The sequence below is a fragment of the Rhinolophus ferrumequinum genome, chromosome 15 (assembly GCF_004115265.2).
Source record: "Rhinolophus ferrumequinum isolate MPI-CBG mRhiFer1 chromosome 15, mRhiFer1_v1.p, whole genome shotgun sequence".
Lineage (NCBI taxonomy): Eukaryota > Metazoa > Chordata > Mammalia > Chiroptera > Rhinolophidae > Rhinolophus > Rhinolophus ferrumequinum.
This window is the reverse complement of record NC_046298.1, coordinates 49,057,430-49,080,848: the sequence shown is the minus strand read 5'-3', so window position 1 is coordinate 49,080,848 and position 23,419 is coordinate 49,057,430. Positions and strand designations below refer to the sequence as shown.

At 41.6% G+C, this 23,419-nt stretch overlaps 1 long non-coding RNA gene across 2 annotated transcripts; it reads right to left on the bottom strand.

Moving 5' to 3' along the window:
• Nucleotides 1–520: 520 nt before the first annotated feature.
• On the bottom strand, nucleotides 521–21,664 carry LOC117034628 (uncharacterized). 2 transcript variants are annotated; one of them, XR_004425120.1, is made up of 7 exons: nucleotides 21,514–21,664; nucleotides 14,671–14,740; nucleotides 13,524–13,532; nucleotides 13,013–13,107; nucleotides 4,553–4,579; nucleotides 3,745–3,771; nucleotides 521–817 (listed from the first exon to the last, which is right to left on the bottom strand). It is a non-coding gene; the product is annotated as an uncharacterized LOC117034628 (long non-coding RNA). The 2 variants fall into 2 exon arrangements; XR_004425119.1 differs by having other exon boundaries at nucleotides 13,056–13,107.
• Between the last annotated feature and the right edge of the window lie 1,755 nt (nucleotides 21,665–23,419).

Genomic DNA, 23,419 nt, shown 5'->3' with positions numbered 1-23,419 from the left:
TACTCCATTAATACCCCCATTTTATGGATAATGAGAGGCAGCATTGAGGGACAATAACTCTCCCAAGGTTGCATATCTAGCACGGGGTGGATATGGGGTTTGGACTCAAGAAACCTGTCTCCAGAGCCTTGACCAGGACTCCAGACTTCCTCAAGTACTGGCAAGAAGCATGCAGGCTGGAGAGCTGGGACACTAGAAGCAGCTATGTCTTCAGAGCCTTATTTCCTCAGTGGAAAACCCTAAATATTTATACACACACAAAAAAAATAGAGCCTTTGGAATGAGTAAAACCTGGGTCAAAAATCAGCTCTGTGATCTTGGACAAATCCCTCTGAAACCGTAGTTTCTTCACCTGTAAAGCAGACAGCATAATAGGACCTCCTTATAGGGTTGTGGCCAGAATTAAGTGATATATATATGTGGTTCTTGGCACCCCTGCTACTCTATGTATTATTAATTCTCGATGTGGGGTGATGAAAGAGCCAAGCATTCAGCCATTTCAACAAGTGTATACATTTTATTATAGAAACAACGGGGAAGCGTTGAAAAAGGTATGGAAGAGAAATTATGGGGGAAACCCCTGCAGATGCTCACTCAGCTACTCTCTGGGCCCATGACCTCATGGCGCTCAGAGTTGCCTTCCTACCATGCCTCTAGGCAGACAGGCGTTATTCCTCAAAGAACCCAATTTGTTACCTTCTAAGTTGGCAGTCCAGGTGGCAGAGGTTTCTTGGGAGGTGAGACTCCCTGGGGGTTGGAGGGTCATGAAGGTTGAGCTGAGATGGAAGGTTGCTAGGAAGAACAGCAGGGGTCATTTCTAAAGAATGGGAAGAAAGAGAAAGGAATGTATTAGTGCACCGACGTGCATGCTAGACCACTCTCCTTACTCACTGTGCTCCATTCAGTGTGTCCCTCCAACCCACCAGGCTGTTCCACCACTTAGAACATGCTTCCTAGATCCCAGCCGGGCAGCTCCCCCCATCACAATACAAATACCTCCTCTTCACAGAAGGCTTCTTCTGACCACTCGGTAGAAAGTTCCTTTCTTTTTTTTTTTTGAAAGTTCCTTTCTGTCACAGCACCCTGTCCAGCCTCCCAGGAAACTCATGTGATCACTAGTTTGCCCCATGCCCTCCCACTAGAGGGTGACCTCCACGAGCATAGGGACTTCCTCTGCTACAGTCCCACTGGACCCCCAGCCTGGCACACTAGATCACTCAGGGTTGGTGCAGGGAGCAAACATGTATATAAGGTTTGCTCTGTGCACTGGAATCCCAGGGAAAGATCAGGGGGTCTTCTTGCTCCGAGAGGGGTTTACAGTCTAGTGCAGCGATCACAAACTAAAACCCAAGGGTGACTCCGGCCTCTACCCTTGATATTTTGTTCAATTGTGGTAAAATCCACATAACATAAAATTCACCATTTTAACTAATCCAGGATCCATCATAGAGTGCTTCTCAATAAAAATTTATTGAATGAGTTTCTCAATAAGTTAAACATAGAATTATCAAATGACCCAGCAATTCCATTCCTGGGTATGTACCCAAAAGAACTGAAAACAGGTGTTCAAACAAAAACTTGTGCACAAGGTACACAAGTGTTCACAGCAACACTGTTCACAAAAGTCAAAAGGTGGAAACAAATGTCCTTCAACTGAGAAATGGATAAAAAAAATATGGCATATCTACTCAATGGAATACTATTCAGCCACGTTAAAGAACGACATATTTATACATGCTACAACCTGGATGAACCTTGAAAACATTATGCTAATGAAAGTCAGACGCAAACAGCCACATATTGTATATGATTCCATTTATATGGAATCCATATATAGAGAGACAGCAGATGAGGAATTGCCAGGGGCTGGGTGGAGGGACTGCTATGGGTACAGAGTTTCCTTTTGTGATAATAAAAATTGTTCTGGAGGTAGTGGTGATGGTTGCACAATGTTGTGAATATAGTAAATGTCACTAATGGTAAATTTCATGTTCTATGTATTTTGCCATAACTTTAAACATCCAACATAAAATTTATTGAGAGAATTCATAAATGAATTTCTGCAGATCTTCATGTCTTTATCATTTGTAATGCTCTTCACTGGCCACCACTGGCTTGAGATTAAGGGTGATGAACTTGGAACTTTTCTGTGATTCTGTGACTGGAGAATCCAAACCCATCTGAATAAGAAGCCCACAATGGAGTATACAGATGTCGTACAAGTATTATAAAGTTGTACACCTGAAATTTATAAATGTTATTAACCAAAGTTACCCCAATAAATTTAATTTTAAAAATTCCATGTTCACTTGAAAAGACCATGCATTCTATCAATGTTGTGTTCTAAGTTTTGTATATGTAATGAGGTCACATTTGTTATTTGTTTAGATCTTCTATATTCTTATTAAATTTTATCTACTTATTTCATCATCTATTGAGAGAGGTGTTAAAGTCTCCCACTGTGATCATGGATTTATCTATTTCTTTTAGTTTTGTCAATTTCATTTTATTTATGTAAAAACTATACTGCCATATGAAAACAAAGTTAGAGCTGGTATTTTCCTGTCGGATTAACCCCTTAATCAATTTCAATGTCCCTCCTTATCTCTAGGAACACTTTTTGACTTAGAATCTAATTTATCTGATGTTAAAATAATTATGCCAGCTTTCTTTTAGTTAGCAGCTCAAGGATTTACTTTTATGATATAATTTCCATTATGTTTTTTCAAATCATCTGTGTAATATATACACCTTGATTTCAGACTTCTTGCCTCCAGACAGTAAGACAATAAATTTCTGTTGTTTTAAGCCACCCAATTTTATAATAACTTGTTATGGCACTCCTAGGAAATGAATCCAGTTTTTCTGTTGTTTCTTTTTGCAGGGTGGGGTTAACGTTTTTCTCTTTGTCTGTGGCTTTCAACTATTTTGTGGCAGTGTTCATTACTAGAAGTGATTTTTAAAATATATGTTCTCCTTGGGGTTCCCAGAACTTTCAAAATCTGTTGCTTGATGGTTCTTTTTATCCATATAAAAAAGTCCTAGCCATTAACTCTTCAGATATTGCTTCAGCTTCACTTTCTCTTGCTTCTCCTTCTGAAAGTCTAATTTCACATTCATCACAACTATTCATTGGATCTCTTATGTGTCTTATGCTCTTTTCTATGCTTCTATCTATTGTGTTTCACTTTGAATGATCTCTCCTGTTTTCTAGCTCAATAATCATCTTTTCTGATGTTAAGCCCAACTATTGAATTCTGAATATCAGTTGTGTTTTCAATTCTAGAATTTTCATTTGATTATCTTTAACAAATTATAATTCTCTGGTGAAATTATTCATCTATTTTTGTGAACTTAACGATCCCAGTTATTTTAAAGTGCTTATCTCTAATATCTGGGTCACCTGGAGGCTTGCTTATGTTCTCTAGTGTCCTTTCTCTTCGTTTTCAGCTTAGGACTTGCCTGGTAATTTCCAGGGGGAAGAGAGGATTCGACGGTCAACAGAAGAAGTGACTGGGAAAAACAAAAATGTTTCCCAATCATACCTTAGTATGTTGGGTCTCCTTGTTACCAGTGAGCAGTATGAAGGGGAAAGGGGGGTCTGAAGGCTTTGGATGCCCTTCAAAAGGACATCCTCTCATATACTCAAGCCATGACCTTGGCTACCTGAGATACTCTCTTCTTAAGGCTTTATTATAACCCAAACTGAAGGAACACACTGTCCTCCAGATTCCATGCACTCACCTTCTTCATTGCAGTCATTTCTTTCTTCTAAAGATGGAGGAGGAGAAGGAGGAGGAGAAAAGGGGGGAAGGAAGGAAAGAAGGAAGGAAGGAAGGAGAGAGAGAGAGAGAGAGAAAGGGAAGGAAGGGGAAGAGGAGAAAAACGAAGAAAATAAATCATCAATGAATTATGAAATGGATGGAGACCAAACTGTAAACAGTGCTTCTGGGTGCCTCAATGAGAAGAGAAGGGAATGCAACTAGCCTCCTTGCTGTCCCTTGATCTCAGGCACTATCCTACCTCATGGCCTTTGCACATGCTGTTCCCTCTGTCTTGAACAGCCTTAGTCCAGATGTACACATGACTGGCTTCCTCACCGCCTTCAAATCTTTGCTAAAATGTCACTTTTCCTGATCGCCGTTTAGAAACCTCTCCCAAATTGCATTTCCTTCTCCCTTATGCTATTATCTTCATAGGGCTTTTTAGCATCCAACAGACTTAGCCTACTTCTTTATTCTTTTTCTTTCTCTTCTCATTTATTCCATCTGGGCACAGATTTTTGTCTGTTTTATTCCCAGCTACATCTTCAACACCTAGAATAGGACTTAGCACAGAGTAGCTAATATTAAATAGTATTTGTTGTTAGGTGAATGAAAAAAATATTAAACACTTATGATGCTAATGATAATGATTATGACAAAAAGTATAAGTTTGGATGATATCTAAAGGCTCTTCCAACTTAAAAAAAAAAAAAACACCGAATAACTCTCTATTTCTGTGTACAGGAGTGAAACAAATAGCAGGGCCAAATAGCACAGTCACCACTTACCACTTAATGCTTGGAGGGTCAGCAAACCTGTGTAAGACAACATACAAACAACATACAATATATAAATTGAGTTGCAAAAGGCAGCATGATAAATGCCTCCAGACCAACAGCTTCAACAAGCTCACCCCAAGCTACCTCTCACCTGTTCTCATTTCCCCTCCCTGAGGACATTGATTCATACTGTATTATAACTATCTGTCTGTCTCTCCTGTCATGTGTCTGTTTCCCCAATCAGACCATGAGTTTATGTGGAGGTACGAGCATGTCAGATTCATCTTTTGGGTTTCTACCATCCTCCATGGTCCTGGCACATACTATGGGGTCTGAATCATGGTGATGGCTGAGATCTCAGGTGGACACAGATTCAGCTTTAACTCCCACATGGTGGGAAAGAGATTCCTTTTACCTTTTAATCTCTTTCTACCAGAGAGAACATCTCAAAATGATGCTAACTTGTTGACACCACCTATGTAACTCTCTCAATCATCCTTTCTACCAAAGAGACAGAACAGCTTCCAGATGAAGAGCCTCAGCAGAAAACAGCATCACGTTTTAATTTATTAGCACTTTATTTACATTGTATTTATTTTTACAGTTGTCTTCTCCTTATAACAACTGATATTGATTTTCCACTTACTCAAGTGGTACAGAGTTTCCTTTTCAAGCTTATCTATTTAAGTAAAAAACTAAGACCACTTAAAGAAAAATATACTGATAGGATTGGTAGTAAATGGATGTGGAAGGAATGCCTATTTGGGTTCAGTCTACGTGTGAAAAATGAGGACCCATTTTTTTCAGCCATCCCATTATCAAAACTCAAAAAGTTAGCTAATCCCCTATGTCGCCAAAGGTGTGGGGAAATGAACATTATTGCAAGCTGTTGACGAGAGTGTACATTTGTTAAACCTCTATCCAACTTTAAAATGCTTGTGCCCTTTGACCCAGCCATTTCCCTTCTAGGAATTTATCTTACAGATATGTACATGCAAAAGTAAGAAAAGCAATGGTTGTACTAGGATGTTCATTGTAGTATTGTTTGCAATGGCATAAAATGAACCAAAATCAAAATAAATTAGAGAAAAAACCAAAACATCCATGAATAAAAAACTCATTAACTTGAACGAGTATGAACAAAATATTGTTCAGGTATTTGAAAAAAAGAGGTAAAATTTCTATTGCTGGTATAGATCAAAATGGCGGGGTGAGGTGAGCCTCTGTAAAGCTCCCCTGGAATTTACAACTAATTGAACAATAACTCCACAAAGGACTCCCTGCACAGCAGACAGGCAAGACAAAGAGGCCCACTACGGAATTCACCTAAAGGTGGGCGAATTGCGCAAGTGCGGGAGGAGGGAAGTGCGGAGATGGGGGAGGAGGGAAGTGCGGAGATGGAGCCCCGCGGGCGGGCGCAGAACGCAGACCTAGCTCAGTGCTCCGAGCTCGCTGCATCCCAGAGCTACCGCAACTGCAGCTGCGGGAAAGGGAAGAACGTGGACTGCTAAGGCTCCGCTTATGGCCCACAGAGCTGAGGGGGCAGCATATAACACAGCTGAACCCAATGCTCACGGCAGAGCCTTGGAGAAAAGACTGAGGGAAGAAGGCTGGAAACAGTGGTTTAAGCCCTCACTGCCGAGCAGAGAACGGAAGCCTTAGGCACTGAGACTTGCTGCCCCCTCCCTACCCTCCCAGAGTTCGCCCCGCCCCCCACCTGCCCAGTGCTAGGAGCAGAACAGTAGCAGTGTCAGATCAAAAGAACAGAATATTTGCTGTTCTGAGAACTCTGGACCACAGACACAGATTCGCAGCCCACCTAGTTCTGGCAAAGGGGAGGGAGCTGTGGAAGCAGGACCGGCTGTGGTGGTGGTCACCGCCATTGCTCTGGGCCACCTCTCACAATTCACCCTGCCCCTGGCCCCACCTAACTGGGTGGATCCCTGCAGGAGTAAACAGAACTGCTGAAACACACGGGCTCTGAATCTGGTGCAGGAAGAGCTTTGGAACTTCAAAAGCTCTCCGCATACCCACCGGGACACTGCGCCCTGTGACCCAGGCGAACTATTAACAGAGGAGAAGCCCATCTCCCAGGGAATCCTCCCATTGTGTGAGAAGCTGGAATTGCAGAGAAAACATAGCACTACCATGTGTGAGAGGAAAAAAAAGGCTGCAGTTGGAGAGAAAATAAAACATTCTACCAACAAGTACTGGAAAACAAAAGAAAGACCTCTTCCTATCTACCTGTTGCAGAAGCCACTCCGGTAGATGTCTAGGAAGAGAAATAATAAATCAGTAATTGCCATGAATAACCAAGGCAACAGGACAGCTCAGAAAGAAAGTGAAAAGTATCCAGAAAAGGAACTTAAAGATATGGAAATATGTGACTTAAACGACAGAGAATTCAAGATTGCAGTTCTGAAAAAACTCAACGAGATGCAAGAAAACACAGAAAGGCAGTTTAATGAACTCAGAAACACAATCAAAGGACAACATGAGCTTTTACGAAAGAGATTGAAATTTTAAAAAAGAACCAAATAGAATTTCTGGAGATTAAGAACTCAACAGAAGAAATCCAGAATGAAATAACCAGCTTAGGTAGTAGAGTTCACCATATGGAGGAAAGAATCAGTGACATCGAAGATAGAAACCAGGAAATTACACAGATGGAAGAAGAAAGAGACTTGAGACTTAAATGAAATGAAAAAACTCTACAAGAACTTTCTGACTCAAAAAGAGCAATATAAGAATAATGGGCATACCAGAAGGAGAAGAAAGAGAGAAGGGAACAGAGAATATATTCAAACAAATTGTTGATGAGAACTTCCCAAACTTGTGGACAGAACTGGATCCTCGAATCCAAGAAGCAAATAGAACACCTAATTACCTCAATCCCAACAGGCCTTCTCCAAGGCACATTGTATTGAAGCTGTCTAAAATCAACGACAAAAAAAGAATCCTCAAGGCAGCCAGAGAAAAGAAGATGGTAACCTACAAAGGAAAGCCCATTAGATTATCAGCAGAGTTTTCAGCAGAAACTCTACAAACCGGAGGCAATGGAACCAAATATTCAAACTACTGAAAGAGAGAAATTATAAGCCAAGAATAATATATCCATCAAAGATATCCTTTAGATATGAAGGAGGAATAAAGACCTTTCCATACAGAAGCTGAGGGAATTTTCTAATACACGATGTGCACTACAAGAAATACTAAAAGAGTCTATTCGACCACCATCAACAGGGACAATTTGTGGCAACCAAAACATAAAAAGGGGGAGAGTAAAGGCCTAAACCGGAATATGGGAATGGAGAAAGTAAGCGTGCTGAAGAAAATGGAATACTCTAAATATGAAACTTTTTTTTACATAAACTTAAGGGTAACAACTCAAAAAAAATCCAGAACTGAAATATATACTGTAATAAAAGAAGAAACAGAGGGAAACATCATAGAATACCACCATACAGAAATAATACACAACAACAAAAAGGCAAAGAAACAACGGAGACACAGCCTTACCAGAAAACTAAAGATAGAATGACAGGAAATCCTCACATATCAATAATCACCCTAAATGTAAATGGACTGAACTCACCAATAAAAAGGGACAGAGTAGCAGATGGGATCAAAAAACTAAACCCAACCATATGCTGTCTCCAAGAGACACATCTCAGCTACAAGGACAAGCATAGACTCAAAGTGAAAGGGTGGAAATTGACACTCCAAGCAAATGGTACCCAGAGAAAATCAGGTGTAGCCATAATGATATCAGATGAAACAGACTTTACGGTGAAAAAGATAACAAGAGACAAAGATGGACATTTCATAATGGTAAAGGGGACTATACAACAAGAAGACATAACAGTCATCAATATTTATGTCCCCAATCAGGGAGCACCGAAATATACCAAGCGACTACTAACAGAACTAAAGGGAGAAATTGACCAAAACACAATTATACTAGGGGACTTAAATATATCATTGACAGCTATGGATAGATCATCCAAACAGAAAATAAATAACGAAATAGTAGCCCTAAATGACACATTAGATGAAATGGACATAATTGACATATATCAAGCACTTCATCCTAAAACATAAGACTATACATTCTTTTCTAGTGTACATGGAACATTCTCAAGGATAGACCATATATTGGGACATAAAATCAGCCTCAGCAAATTTAAGAAGATTGAAATCATACCAAGCATATTCTCTGATCACAAGGCTTTGAAATTGGATATCAACTGCAAAAAGAAAGCAGAAAAAAACACAAATACATGGAGATTAAACAACATACTTTTAAAGAATGACTGGGTCAAAGAAGAAATCAGAGGAGAGATCAAAAGATACATAGAAACAAATGACAATGAAAATACATCCTACCAAAATTTTTGGGATGCAGCAAAAGCAGTTTTAAGAGGGAAATTTATATCATTACAGGCCTATCTCAAGAAACAACAAAAATCCCAAATATATAACCTTATGTTACACCTTAAAGAACTAGAAAAAGAAGAACAAGTGAAACCCAAGGTCAACAGAAGAGAGGAAACAACAAAATCAGAGCAGAACTAAATGAATTAGAGAACAAAAAGACAATAGAAAAAAATTAATGTGATAAAGAGCTGGTTCTTTGAAAAGATTAACAAAATTGACAAACCCTTGGCTAGACTCACTAAGATAAAAAGAGAGAAGACACTAATTAACAAAATCAGAAATGAAAAAGGGAAGTTATCACGGACACCACAGAAATACAAAGGATCATCAAAGAATACTGTGAAGGACTATATGCCACCAAATTCAATAACCTAGAAGAAATGGACAAGTTCTTAGAAACATATAGCCTTCCAAGGCTGAACCATGAAGAACTGGAAAATCTAAACAGACCGATCACCAGTAACAAAATTAAATCAGTCATCCAAAATCTTCCCAAAAGCAAAAGTCCGGGACCAGATGGTTTCACTAGTGAATTCTACCAAACCGTCAAACAGGATCTAATACCAATCCTGCTCAAACTCTTCCAAAAAACTGAAGAAGAGACAGTACTCCCTAACTCATTTTATGAGGCTAACATTACCCTGATACCGAAACCTGGTAAGGACAACACAAAAAAAGAAAACTGCAGACCATTATCTCTGATGAATACAGATGGAAAAATCATAAACAAAATTCTAGCAAATCGAATGCAACAATGCATTAAAAATATTATTCATCACGACCAAGTGGGGTTCATCCCCGGGGCACAAGGATAGTTCAACATCCACAAATCCATCAATGTGATACATCACATAAACAAAATAAAGGACAAAAATCATATGATTATATGAATTGGTGCAGAAAAAGCATTTGACAAGATACAACATCCATTTATGATTAAAATACTTAATAAAATAGGTCTAGAAGGAAAATACCTTAACATAATAAAGGCCATATATGACAAGCCCTCAGCTAATCTCATAATTAATGGTGAAAAACTGAAGCCCTATGCTCTACGTTCAGGAACACGACAGGGCTGTCCCCTATCACCTCTGCTTTTCAACATAGTGTTGGAAGTCCTCGCCAGAGCAATCAGGCAAGAGAAAGAAATAAAAGGCATCCAAATTGGGAATGAAGAAGTTAAATTACTACTCTTTGCAAGATGACATGATGCTATATATAGAAAACCCTAAAGACTCCACCAAAAAGCTATTAGAAACAATCAAAGAATACAGTAAAGTTGCCGGCTACAAAATCAACGTGCAAAAGTCCATTGCATTCCTATATACTAACAATGAAATCTCAGAAAAAGAAATAAAAAACCCAATTCCTTTTGCAATTGCAGCAAAAAGAATGAAATACCTAGAAACAAACTTAACCAAGGATGTAAAGGACCTATATGCTGAAAACTATAAGACATTTTTAAAAGAAATTGAAGAAGACACAAAGAAATGGAAAGATATTCCGTGCTCATGGATTGGAAGAATCAACATAGTTAAAATGGCCATATTACCCAAAGCAATATACAGATTTAATGCAATCCCCATCAAAATCCCAATGGCATTTTTTAAAGAAATAGAACAAAAAATCATCAGATTTGTTTGGAACCACAAAAGACCCCGAATAGCCAAAGCAATCTTAAGAAAAAAAGAACAATACTGGAGGTATCATACTCCCTGACTTTAGCATGTACTACAGGGCTACAGTAATCAAAACAGCATGGTATTGGCAGAGAAACAGACACATAGACCAATGGAATAGAATTGAGAACCCAGAAATAAAACCACATAAATATGGACAGATAATTTTTGACAAGGAAGCTAAAAACATACAATGGAGGAAAGACAGAATCTTCAATAAATGGTGCTGGAAGAATTGGATAGCCACGTGCAAAAGAATGAAACTGGAGTGCTATCTGTCACCATGTACCAAAATTAATTCAGAATGGATCAAAGACTTAAGCATAAGACCTGACACAATAAACTGCGTAGAAGAAAACATAGGTACTAAACTTATGGACCTTGAGTTCAAAGAGCATTTTATGAATTTGACTCCAAAGGCAAGGGAAGTAAAAACTAAAATAAACGAATGGGACTATATGAAACTTAAAACCTTCTGCACAGCAAAGGAAACCATTGACAAAATAAAGAGGCAACCAACTGAATGGGAGAAGGTTTTTGCAAACAGTGCCTCCGATAAGGGGCTAATATCCAAAATAGACAAGGAACTCATGAAACTCAACAACAAAAACACAAACAACCCAATTGAAAAATGGGCAGAGGACCTGAAGAGACATTTCTCCAAAGAGGACATACAAATGGCAAATAGACATGAAAAAATACTCAACATCACTAATCATCAGAGAAATGCAAATAAAAACCACAATGAGATATCACCTCACCACAGTTAGAATGGCTATCATCAACAACACAAATAGTAACAAGTGTTGGAGAGGCTGTGGAGAAAAAGGAACCCTCATACACTGTTGGTGAGAATGCAGACTGGTGCAGCCATTATGGAAGGCAGTGTGAAGGTTCCTCAAAAAATTACAAACAGAATTATCATATGATCCAGCAATCCCTCTCCTGGGTATCTACCCAAAAAATCTGAAAACATAAAGACACGTGTGCTCCAATGTTCATTGCAGCTTTGTTTACGGTGGCCAAGATATGGAAACAACCAAAATGTCCTTCAATAGATGAATGGATAAAGAAGTTGTGGTATATATACACCATGGAATACTATTCGGCAGTAAGAAAAGATGTATAGGAACATTTGTGACAACATGGATGGATCTTGAGAGTACGATGCTAAGCCAAATAAGTCAGACAGAAAAAGCAGAGAACCATATGATTTCACTGATATGTGGTATATAATCCAAAAACAACAAGAGAACAAGACAAATGAGAAACAAAAACTCATAGACACAGACAATAGTTTAGTGGTTACCAGAGGGTAAAGGGCGTGGGGGTGGGAGATGAAGGTAAGGGGGATCAAATATATGGTGATGGAAGGAGAACTGACTCTGGGTGGTGAACACACAATGGGATTTATAGATGATGTAATATAGAATTGTACACCTGAAATCTATGTAATTTTACTAACAATTGTCACCCCAATAAATTTTTTTAAAAATTTTCTATTGCTGAAATGCATTTTTTTTAACTCAAAAAGTTGAGGATATACATATATATATATGTGCAAATATTTCTTGTAAGAATACACTGGAGACAGTAATAGGGGTGGTTTCTAGAGAGCAGAACTGGAAATGGGATGAACATATTGATTTTAATCTTATGTTTCCTCAGCTTTTCCCATGTGCATATACTATTTATGTAACTTAAAAAAAACCCTACAACATAATAATTATTAGGTAAAATTTCCAGCTCTGGGAGGATGGGTGGCTCAGTTGGTTAGAGCGCGAGCTCTGGGCAACGGGGCTGCCGGTTCGATTCCCACATTGGCCAGCGAGCTGCGCCCTCTGCAACTAGAATGAAGTGGATGAGCTGCTACTGAGCTCTCTGGTGGCCAGTTGGCTCAGTTGGTTGGAGTGTGGGCTCTCCACTACAAGATTACCAGTTCAACTCCTCGACTCCCGCAAGGGATGGTGGGCTGCACCCCCTGCAACTAACAGCGGCAACTGGACCTGTAGCTGAGCTGCGCCCTCCACAACTAAGATTGAAAGGACAACAACTTGACTTGGATGGAGCTGATGAGTCTTGGGAAAAACACACTACTGTTCCCCAATAAAAAGTCCTGGAAATACACACCGTTCCCCAATAAAATCCTGCTCCCCTTCCCCAACAAAATCTTTAAAAAGAAAATTTCCAGCTCTAACATTATACACTAATAAAGATTGCTGTCATCTCAAAACTCAAAAAGCAAAATGTGATTAGATACTATCTGAATGAATCTTCCAAAATAAACCAATAAAACCTAAATTAAATAAACAAAATATTGATTTTAAGTTTATAAGTAAAAAGCATAACTTACTCCATAAGGTTGCATTCCCTTGTAGACAAGAGAGAAGACATACCAGAAAAAATAGTCCTCGCACTTACCATCCACTGATAGCCTGCTTGTCATACCTGAGGAAGAAGAAAAGCCAAATGATGTGCAAACACAGCAGAGAGAAATATTTCTAATTAATAGATTTCCCCAGTTCAACAGATTTAACAAACTCTCTTCTTTGGGAAAAGGACATGTTTTAGGGTTCCCTCAATATTCCCACTGTCCCTTTTCCTAGCACCATCACCACTAGCAGTCATCACTTGTCTTTATCTAATTTATTTATTTGTCTCTGTTCTCCACTCAGAGAACTCAGTCTCTGAGTTCCTCAAAAGTGAGCATATCTGATCCATCTTTGGTTTTCCATTATGAAAACATGGGTCCTTATTTCCCAAGCATGAGTCCAGGCATATATTAGATGCTCAGAAATTCTTGCTCAAACTTTCCCACTAAAGTTCATAGTCCAAGGTCACCATAAAGGTGGCGAGGTATTTACCTAGGATTCCTGATAGCAGCTCATCCAGAAGAAGAGTCAGCATGGAGGTCAAGGTTACAGACGTGGTACACAGTGGTGGGACCAGGGGATCACAGAGATGAAGACATAAGTAGAAAACCAAAAACAAGATGAGAGGAACAGGATGGGAGGTAGATTTCACAACAGGTTGTGGTAAGTGGTTAAGGACTAAGACCCAGAGCCCTGTGAGATTTTGGGGAGTCTCTTTGCATTTTGTTTTGGGGACATCTTAAGTGAGCTGGGAAAGAGTGGTGAACCATTCTTCAGTCATGCTAGGAAGAGAGGAAGGAAGGATCCTCCAGTGACTATAGAAAGAGGTGCCACGCTCTTTACTTCTACTGACTTCACGCCAGCCCTCTCAAGTCAGACAACTGTCTCCCTGTTGCCGATGAGGACCGCTGAAACTCTGAAAATACATAATTTGAAAGTGTAAGAATTCAAATTCAGATCTCTCCAGCTTCCTCTATAAACCTTCCATTTCCCCATCCACAAAATGAGAATATTAATACCCATGATGGATTTGGAGTTAGGCTCCATATATACTGAGGAATTCTACTAAGTTTGTTAGTAGGAACTTCTGTATTTATGTAGCTCACAAAACCATCTTCCATATCACTTAAAGCCATCAGGTAGTAAATGCCTAACATTTGGGAATATAGATGTGGGACTAAATGGTTGATATCCAAGCTATATATTTTACTAACTGGATGACCTTGAGCTGGTGCTGTGTGTAGTAGGGGTGGGGATAGAAGCAGAAAGAACTATTCAACCCTGGTTTTCTTAAATTCAGTTGGAAAGTATTTCACATCTGTGACTGCATGTAACCACATGATGTGGGCACAGAGAGGTGAAGTGACTTCTCCAAGGTTGTACAGCTAAGAAGGTGCAAAGTTGCGTTCTAAGTACAGAGGAGTGTGATTGCTGAGCCTGTGCCCTTCCTTCCAGTTATCATCTTACTTCTTGACTTAGCCTCCTGCCTCCCCAGCTTGCAAACTCAATAATAAAGCTGGGGTCTCATTTCACTGGACTGGTTCTGGGGGTAAAATGACCCAATGAAGGTTAACAGAAATTTCCCCTGTCAGGCAAGGGCAATCAGAATCGAAAGACAGACAGATGGAACACGTCTTACCTTTCAGCACTGTTGACATGCAAGCAGCAGGAAGCAGAGGACCGATGGTGGCAGATGGGAATAATTTTCCCTGGAAAAGTTTCAGAGAGAATATGAATTAAGTCATCCTTTGTACCTCATTGCACCCAAGACAGGATAGGGAACCAGGCTGAGAAACTGTGACCCATTCTAGGAGTCCTGGACCCCTTTGGAGACACATTTATCTCAGAAGTCACAAAATCCCAGGTGCCCCACCAGCTTCCCCCCTCCACCTGATTTTTGGGAGGTTGGCAGAGGAGGATCTGTCTCCATAACAACCAATAATCATTTCCACTTCTCAGCTTGACACTGGGATAGTTAATACTTAGAAAAGGGGGAGGCTTATCCACTCTGAACCATACTGGGGGTACCAAAAACATTTTGGTCAACGTTGCTCAAGCAGTAGTTCGCCATAATCAGAAGTGTCTGGACACTGATGGTAACCACTTTGAGCACCTCTTGTAATTGCAGAAGACAAACGTGACTTGTATTCATCTTTTGTTATCGGTATATATTGAGTATTGCAATTATAACACAGTTTTCCTTTCTTAAAATGTGTATACATTTTTTGGGGCACCCTCTGTGTTTTTCTCATCTAAAACCCACCAATGAATACACACAATCCCATCCAGTTGTTTGCTTTACAGCACGTCACTGATCCTACCAATAGTCTGATCAAAGCTATGAAGTCCACATTCCCAGAAAACCACGCAGGTTCTCTCTCTCACACCCAATTTTTCACATGATTCAAGGGTTTGTTGACTTCCCCAAAGTCCATCCAGTTGTCCTCTAGGGATCTGCATGTTCTGGGTTTGGAGCCCGTGTTAGATTGAGGGCACCTCTGAATCTGCTCAGGTTGAACACGATGGTCAACAGTCTCACCTGTCCCTTTGCCCCTACCTCCTCTGGATTAAAAGGTTCCCTATTCGTGTAGGTAGAAGGAGATAGGACTTACATTTGACTGGAAGGGACAACAGAATCAGCATGTTTCTCATGCTGTAAAGGCAGAGTCGAGCGGTTATGACAGAGACTATCTGACCCACAGGCCTAGAATATTTACCGTTTGGTCCTTTACTGAAAAAGGCTATCGACCCCGTCCTAGACAAATTGTAAATTTCAGAAAAACAACAAAACAAACAACAACAAAATGCCTGTCATATTTCTACTCAGAGATAAATATTATTTCCACATTCTTGTGTGGATACCCTCCCAAAGAGGTATACATTTATACCTGTTTCTAACAATAGCTATGTGCCCTGAATAAGTGACTTAACAACTTCATGCCTCAGTTTGCTCATCTGTAAAATGGGTTCAATGGTATTTCCAACCTCATAGGGTTGTTGAAAAAATTAATTTTGTATATATCTATAAAGAACATAGAACAGTGCACAAAGTCTCTGCCTGCATATTAAGAATGCAATATACTCATAGGTATATATCACATATATACATACATTTACTATATGATATGTGATATCTTATGCATACATATCTTAAGAAGTGATCCTTTCATGCATAAGCATTTAAAGTGCTTTATTATTTATGCATAATGTATACTGAACTTTTCTCCCAGGCTTCAAATATTCATTAGCCACAAAGTTTTGTAAGCATGACTTTAACATTTTTATCATAAAAGTAAAGCATATTATAAAGAGGTGGAGAACGGGGGTGGGGGGTCTTAGGGCAGTGATACTGTAATGGTGGAGACATGACATCATGCATTTGTCAGAATCCAATGAATGTACCACTCAGAGGGAACCCTGATGGAAACTGTAGACTTTAATAATAATGCATCGATATTCATTCGTCAGCTGTAACAAATGTACCACACTAATGTAAGGTACAGCGGATACTCTGTGTCCAGTCAGGGTGAGAGTCCTGTCCTGTCTACTCATGGCCGTTGTCTTGTGTCCTCACCTGGCAGGGCAAGCTCTCGTGTCTCTTCTTATAAGGGCACCGATCCCAACATGAGGGCTCTCGGCACCTCCCGAAGGTCTCAGCCCCAAACACCATCTCACTGGGGACTAAGATTTCAACATGCGAATTTGGGGAGAACACACATGTTCAGTCTGTAACACACACGAATATTCATAGCAGCACTATTCACAATGGTCAAAAAGCAGAAACAACCCCAGTGTCCACTGATGGATGAATGGATAAACACAACGTGGTCTGTCTGTATAGTGGGATATTAGCCAACTACAAAGGAATGAAAGACGGATACGTGATGTGACATGACTGAAGCCTGGAAACATAATGCCAAGCGAAAGCAGCCAGACACAAAAGACTACACATTGTATGATTGCATTTATACGAAGCATGCAGAATAGGTAAATCCATGCGACAGAAAGTAGGCTAGTGGTTGCGAGGGGCAGTGGGCAGGAGGCAGTGGGGAGGAGATGACTGCTTAATGAGAATGGGGTGTCTCGGGGGAGCTGGAAGTGTTCTAGAACGAGATAGACGTGATGCGTACACACATTGTGAATGTGCCAAATGCCACTGAACTGTACACTTTTAAATTGTTAATTTTATGTTAGGTGAATATTATCTTCATTTTAAAAAATTTTAAGCGTGGAAAAATAGATGAGTCTCTAAAAATACCAATAAAATAGCAGTCTGCATTTAAAAAACAAAAAGTACAAGCACAATGACTGTACATATTAAAACAAACCAAATTTAAAAATTAAACCAGCAGTTGGGGCGGCCGCTTAGCTCAGTTGGTTTGAGCTCGGTGCTCTTACAACAAGGTTGCTGGTTCGATCCCCACACGGGCCACTGTGAGCTGCGCCTTCCACAACTAGATTGAAACTACTTGACTTGGAGCTGATGGGTCCTGAAAAAACACACAAAAATAAATAAAAGTGAAAAAAAAATTTTTTTAAATTAAACCAGTAGCAGCAACCTCCCAGCTCTCTAGGTGGAAATGAATGGAAATTGTTGGATCCTGGCAGGCTGGTGCTGGGACAGTCCCAGAGCTCAGTCATGGTGGGAGGGATGAGCATTCTGTCCTTTCCCCAGAGGCCATTACTCCCATGAAGCAGCCCACACAGAGATGGCCACAGCATCAGCAGCTGTGACCTGCGCAGTCACACCCATGCCCCTCTGACCTGCGCAGTCTGTCTTACTTCTCCCTGAGAAGGCCAAGCCCTTGGCTAGGTCTTGGAATGGAAAGCCCATGTCCTGGGCTCTGGCTGGTGCTCCAGTGGTCAGTTTCTTCAAAGCCATCCTGGATGGGGGCCCATTGGAGTGTCTTGTTCCCCCAGTGAACAGATGAGGGGGCAAGGAGTTGAAGGGATTTGCCTGGAAGGGACTCGCTACATCTCTTCTGTGAATGAGCAGGCTGTGAAATCAGAACTGTGTGGGATAAAACCTCACAGGGCTCTGTGAACTTGGGCAAATGAGTTCTCTTTTCTGGTCCTTAGTTTCTTGAGGAGTCAAAATGGACATATTGTAGCGATAGCTAATACTTTTTCATAGTGTTGACTAATGCCAGATGCTTTTCTAAGTGCCTTTGCATCCTACAAGATAGTAACCATTATCGGCCCCGTTGTATAAATGAGGACACTGAGACCCAGAAAGTGTATGGTCAACACAAAGTCACATAGCTTGGATTTGAAACCAAATATCCCATGCACACTGGAAACCCACCCTGTCCAGTAAACTTTGTGGCCGTGACAGGCATATCCTCTATCTGGGTGCCCAATATGGCCGCCGCATGGGGCTACTGAGCACTTGAAATGAGATTAATGCAATTGAGAAAATGTAGCATCAATTTTACTTCATTTTCATTCATTTAAATGTAAACAGCTCCAGGTGCTGCTGGCTGCCATATTGGACAGCCCTGCTCCACCCGTCACATTAGGCTGCCTCTCAGCCCAGCTGCCTGTCTTCCTCGTAGGGTGGCTGTGAGACTTAAGGAAGAACTACAGAAGCAAAGCATTGTATTTGCACCAAATAGTCCAGATGTTGGGAGGCACTTTCTGCAGCACTCAGGAGTTTGGATTCTAGAGTAAGAAGAACAAACAATAATCCTCGCAAGAGAATGTTACTTCAGGTTCTGGTGATTGTTGCAAAGAAAGTTTATAAAACAGGGTCCTATGCCAGTGAGTGGTGGGGTAGTGCTGCTGTCTTGGTGAGAACTGTCCAGAAAGATCTCACCAAGGGCATACCACTGGAGTTTAGATCTGAACTGGTGACAATCTGGGGCAAGAGTAGCTCAGACACAGCTTGTGCAAAGCCCCTGAGGTAGAAAAGTGGGGTAAGAATTTGAAGGACAGATAAGACATGGAAGCCTGTGATTTTCCATCAGCCCCAGTGTCTTTTGTGCAGGATGCTACATCCACATGATGCATCCCAGAAGAATCTCCACACAGCAAATCAGGAAATGCAAAATTCCTGTAGTATCTGTTCTGGAAACCATGAATGAACTAAGTCAAGAACAAAAACTTGAGCAAAACTTATTAAACATTCATTTTTGTTTATTTGTATTTCTTTACTTAATTACTAATGGAAATGACTTAAACTTACAAAACAAAACAAAACAAACTATGCCTTTTTAAAGCTATAGTATGAAAACTATCATCCAGCCAGTCATTTCAATCAAATGAACCCATTTACTGAATGAGGCTCCCAGAACATGTTCCTGGAACAGCCAACAATGACAGTGCCAAACAGACATGTGTGCCTCCCCAGCAGGCAGGACAACACAGAATTCTTTAAAAACCTGTAAAAAGACCTAAAATACTATTTTTGTGATATTGATTTAAACCTACTTATGATATTTTGTGACCCAAAGTCATAAAGCCAATAAGCACAAATCCTGAATGTGAAAATCCGTGAGGAGTTGTTTTGAGCTACTCAAACACTTGAATTTTTTTTTTTGCCTCCAGCCCCAACCCCCAATTTTTAAGCCATTGTTTCTCAGTCTAGTTGTAGGGCACAGCTCACTGGCCCATGCTGGTATTATGAGCCTTGTGCTCCACCCGGCTGAGGCAGTCAGTTGCCAGTTGTTAGTCACCTGCTCACAGCAGTGCATGGCAGCAGGAGCACAGCGCTCCAACCACCTGAGCCACCAGGCTGCCCCATCGAATTTTCATCCACTAAAATTTTGAGCATGCATGCTTTCAAGATTTCACAAATTCTTCTGACCAACAGAAGGGTAAATTTGAGGAGAGGCATGAGATGACCTGATCCTACAGATTGAGACAGCAGGTGAATCTCATAAGGGACAAGGTCAGGAGAAAGTGAGATCAGAACTGCAAGGTGGAGTGTGGTGCCAGACGGGAGATTGCTTCCTAAATTACAAAAATGTCTAACCACTGTGATGTACACCTGAAACTAATATAAAATAGTATTGAACGTCCCCTATAATTGAAAAAAAATGAAGTGCAGGATGGGAAGATATGCTGCTGTTCCAGTTCTTGGTGACTAAAGGACACATCACCCCAAAACTTAGTGACTTAAACCAACAGCAATCATTTTAGTGTCACTCATGGATTCTGTGGATCAGGACTCTGGGGAAGGACTCTGCTGGATGGATGGTCCTGGCTGAGTGTCTCTCATACGATGACTAGAGGGAGAACTACAAGGGACTCAAGGGACTGATGCAACTGGGGCTGGCCCCCCTCTCTCTCTCTTTGCGTTGTCCCACGGACTCTTCACGAGGAATGGGCTGATTGCGTTTCCTCACAACATGGAGCCTCACAGCAATGAGTCAACTGCAGGCAACTCAGGCCTTCAGTACAAGTAAGGAAGAGATTGTTTCGTCCTGTCCATCACTGTTGGATACAAATAAGTCACCTCCCAGCCTAAAGGAAGACACAAGCTAAAGGAAGTCAGACGCCATGAGGAACTGGCAAGTCTAGAACATGAGACTGGAGAGAGAGCTGTGACCAACTTTGAAAACCACAGCAGACGTGTTTGTGTGTCGATTGTGAGATGATAGAGGGCTGGAGCTCTAAGATTTCTCTGTCTTCCCAGCATCCACACAGGCCTAGAACATGGTAGGTGCCCGGTATTTATTGAAGGCCTTGTAGGTGGCCCAAAAGAGGCTCACAGAGAAAGAGGGGTTGATGGCCTGACACTGCACCTCTGTAACTCCCAAGGGATGACACCAACAGGCAGTGAAGGCAAAGTTCTGGAAATGTGCCAGAGGCTTTTAGCGTCCCCTGGACCTGCATCTAAAATGGGGCCGTGGTGGTAGGGAAGAGATGAGTGTGGGAGGCGGCTCGCTCTTCAGCCAGGTGAGGACGGTGGGCGTCTGGTTTCTGCACATCAGTGATCCGTCTGGTACTGAAGGGACTCCACAGCCCATGTCCCAGGAACAAGTGTCCCATATCCTCCCCGTAACTTCTCTTGGGAACGTGGAGATCAGCCTTAGGGGAACTTCCAGCTGCCGCCTGTCCCTGAGGAGTCACCTGCTTCCAGGAATTCTAACATCTCACTGCCCCTCACATCTCTCCTTGGCTCTCCCTGTCCGGACTCTGCCACCCTCATGGTCACCCAAGTCCCATTTATTTTTCCCTTGGTCCTTCCTCTGGTCCTTTACCCTGATACTCTTCTGGGATGATGGCTGGGATGACGAGATGACCATCAGCTGTAATCAGACGACAATATGCTGTGGCTGGGTGGCCATGAGCTGTTACCATCCAGAGTCCTACACCCGAGCATCCCACGAACTCCAAATGTGTCTCTGGACATCCCACAGAGCTTCCCACTTAATTCCCCCTTCAGACCTGCTCCTCCTCTTGGGCTTCCTTTTGGGGGGCCCCGAAAGCCACCCATTTGCTTTTCTTTAGCACATCTGTAGCATATGAGCTCACATACCTGCTCTTTCCACTTTTTGAATGTTTCTCAGATTTTTGTCTTTCTCCATCCACTGCCTGACTCAGGCGCAGTTGTCATACATCAGGATATCCTGGTCACTGCAGTGGCCTCCCCTCTGGTGCATGCCACCATGGACAGCTGTCATGCGGGGTCTCAGCTCCCGCTCCCCACACAAGAACGCAGGATATGGTGAGGCCAAAAAGGAACACCCATGGAGCCATAGATAGGGGGTTCATACCACTACATTCTCGTTGGCAGCTGGTCGAGACACAAAAGCAAACATCTGCCAGTACCCCAACAAGGGGTCTTCCTGCACCCCAGTCTCACTGGCGGCCAGGCGAGACACAGGAAGTAGGATCCACATGGTCCGCAATGTAATCTGCTTGCTAACCGCACTTGCTGGCCGCAATCCGCCCTCTGCTTCTCTGCCAACCAACCAACACCCTAGCGTAGCCACGGCAGCTATATTAATGGCTAATGGCTCACTGGTTACAGCTGACGGCCATCTACGACCCGAGCCAGCACCTCCCCACGTGAGGCCGAGAGCCTGGACACTGCTGTCTGGGGCTCTGTCCCCACCGATTTGTATAAGGAAATTCTGATCGTGTCCCTGCTGTGTTTGAGTCTCTTCAGTAGCCCCCCAATCGTTCTTCATTTTAAACATATGTATGTGCATAATAGACACACACACATATGATGTATATATGCATATTTACCTAATGCATATACATGTACATGTAGTTGTGTACACAGATACATTTATGTATCATGTATCTAGATGTGTATCTATGTATTTATAAATGTATATATACACACATACACAGGAAAAATATCACAAGAACACACACAAAACATTAAAACTGCTTCTCTACATGATAAGATTATGGGCAATTTATATAGTCTCCATCATCATCTTTCTTTATTTTCCAAATGTACCCAATTAATGTATGGCTATTAACTTTCTGATCAGAAACAGACCATGTTCACTGTATTTAAAGTAAGCGTTGAAACAAAGCAGGTCACCCTGGGGGCTGGCAGTTGACAAAGTTTTCCGTATCCACAAAGTGACCTTTCTGATGCCAATTTAGCACTTCAACTGGCAGAAGCTCAGTGGGGCACTCTGGGCCTCATGAAAAATCGCCTTAATGACCCTCGCAGGCACCCTGACAGGGGCCACTGCTCTTCCTCCTCCCACCAGGCTGTGTAATTAGGATGATTAGTCAACCCATTTGGGAGCTGGTAGGAAAAACGGATTCGAGAGGAAAAACACCTTGACCACAGGCAACAGAGGCTTGGGAATAAATTAATTTGAGCCTATTAGAGGAAATTAAAACTTTGAAATAGCAGGAGGAGAGTCGCGTGGGGCTGAGGTTGGACAGACTCACCTGTGACGGCTGAGGCTGTTTTGTTTTTTTCTGCGTGGCTGATGACAGGTTCTGATCCTCTGTGGTGCCGGGCAAAGTTCCCTCCCGCTGTCAGGAGGGAGGGAACTCACTTCTCTCCTCCCCTCCCCGCCCAGGTTCTCAATGGTCTGTTAACCACACAGGCTCAATGTTTCCATTCTTGCAACCTAGACTAGGTACAACTTCATGTATTTTTTTCACCAGCTGGTCACCGATAGGCTTTGTGACTAAAATGGAAGTATCTGTACTGTTTCCAACGATGGCAGCTATAAAAACGCAGAGAAAACTGCAGTGTTCTGCCTGTTCCTGTCCCTTTATTATCCCCTCATGGTAACCGTCTTCCCAGTGTGGTGTAGCTCTTTCACACACATGCACAGATGCACATACCTGCACACACCTGTACCAAGTACGCAAATAAACCACAGCGGGTCTGGTTAGGTAACCTGCTTCTTTTCAGTTATCTATTTTTCCAGAGCAGTAGACAAAAGTCTATCTTATTTCCC